The sequence below is a fragment of the Chrysochloris asiatica genome, unplaced genomic scaffold (assembly GCF_000296735.1).
Source record: "Chrysochloris asiatica unplaced genomic scaffold, ChrAsi1.0 scaffold00036, whole genome shotgun sequence".
In the NCBI taxonomy this organism is placed as follows: domain Eukaryota; kingdom Metazoa; phylum Chordata; class Mammalia; order Afrosoricida; family Chrysochloridae; genus Chrysochloris; species Chrysochloris asiatica.
Window position 1 is genome coordinate 9,195,866 of NW_006408554.1, and position 2,252 is coordinate 9,198,117.

The window sequence follows — 2,252 nt, forward strand, 5'->3', positions numbered from 1 at the left end:
TGGACAGTTATCAAAACCAGTTTCTTCTCTGTGCCCCATCAGCTGCCCTATCCCAATGACAAATTGCAGTGTCCCTTGGTGCTTCTTACATGCAGTCTATCAGTTTATTTAATGCTTTTTGGTTTTAGTTAATAGTGTATTAACAGAGTCCTGGTGTGGTGCTGTGGGTTAATGCACTGGACCACAAAGTTGGTTTGAACTGCAAGGTTGGTGGTTCAAGTTTACTAGGGTCGCTATGGGTCAGAACTGACTTGACTGCCCTTAACAAGAAGAAGAGTATTAATATTGTAAGTAATCTCCTTTGGTTTGTTCTTGTGACCTTCTGTCCTTCCAAGACTGACCTCTACTCTGACTTCTAGAACTTATTTGCTGGATTTTCACAGTAGGATGACGTAACCTCTGTTCTAAGAAAGAAAAACCCTTTCTTAACTGTAATTTCACAAAATGTTATTTCAAAATATGTAAATGTATTGTTGTTGTTGTTATTAGATGCCATCAAACAGATCGTGACTCACAGCAACCTCATATAGCAGAGTAGAACTACCTCACAAGGTTTTTCTAGACCGAAATCTTGACATGAGCAGATTACCAAGGCTTTTTTCCCTCAGAGTTGCTGGGTGGCTTCAAACCTCCGATCTTTACATTAGAGGTCATGTGCTTAACCAGAGGTCATGTGTTACTAGGGCTCCTTTAGAAAAATACGCATAGGCTTAAAATTGCTGCGTGATTCCTTTGACAATATTTCTTTGGATGTTTGGATCTTTATTTAGAGATTCATTGTTGTGGTTGTTAAGTGCCATTCGAGTTGGTGCCAACCCATAGCAATCTTGTATAGGGTTTCCAAGGAGTGGCTGGTGAGCTTGAACCACCAACCTTGTGGTGCAAACTGACTTTGTAGTCCAGCGCATTTACCCACAGTACCACACCAGGACTTTGTTGTTATTGTTGTTGTTAAGTGCCGTCGAGTTGTTCTGACCCATACCAACCCTGTATAGAGTTTCCGAGGAGCGGATGGTGAGCTTGAACCATGGCCCTTGCAGATCAAACCGACTTCACAGTCTAGCACATCAACCCGCAGCTCCACCCAGGACTCCACACCAGGACTAGGAGTTCTTTATTCATTTTGGATATTAAGTGTATGATAAATATTTTCTATAAGTTTCTGATTCATTTTTTTATTTTCTCTATGTGTCTTTTATGAACAAGGTTGTGAATTAAAAAAAAAAAAGCAAATGGAATCTTCAAATCTGTTTAACAGTTATAGCAATGTTAATAGTACTTCAATGTATAATGTTTCTCAGTCTTCGTTACACCTACAAATCCCCTGAGGAGATGCACAAACACCCATACTCTGTACAGCTCTCACCCTATTCTGGAATTGAATCCTAGACTAGAATATTTTTTAAAATTTTCCTAAGTGGTTAAATTGTGCAGCCTATTTTGAGAATCAATTGAATTCAAAACAAGACAAATGCACGCTGACCTTTATTAAGTTAAATTCGACCTTCATGCACCGAGCATATATTGTTCCTGTGGCTTAACTGCTACAAATGATAGTGGGGAGTCAGTCAATTAGGTCATATTGAAAGATGTGACACGGAATCTAAATCACAATATTCTCTGATATAAGATGTATGAAAGTTGTTGCTGTTTAGTGCCATCCTCTTGATTCTGAAAAATAGAGACCCTGTATAGGGTTTCTGAGGAGTAGTGGTGGGTTTGAACTACCAACCTTTCAGTTAGTAGTCCAGTGTTTATCCTACAGAGCCACATCAAGATTTCTTGGAAGACCCACAGGAAGTGCTGAAGGCCTAATTGTTCATAGCTAATATCTACATTTCTCAAGTCGGTTCCAACTCAGTCACCCTGTACAAGGTTACTAAGGAGTGACTGGGTGGGTTTGAACCACCAATGTTGTGGTTAGCAAATTCAGTGCTTACCTTACAGTACCATACCAGGACTCCTTACTACCATTAAAAATGGTAATATCCATAAAGCACACTGGAGAAGGACACCAGACTTGGTAAAGTGGGGGGTCAGCAAAAAAGAAGACCCTGAAGGAGATGGATTATGAACGGCAACATCCGCAGTTCAAATTCACTAGCTACTCTGCAGGAGAAAGATGATGTCTGCTGTTGTAAAGATTTACTCAATAGCATTTAACAACAACAGTAAAAGATGTATAGCCACAGAAGCATTGTGGGTATAAGTCAGAACCAACTAAACAGCACACAAGAGTAACATATATATAT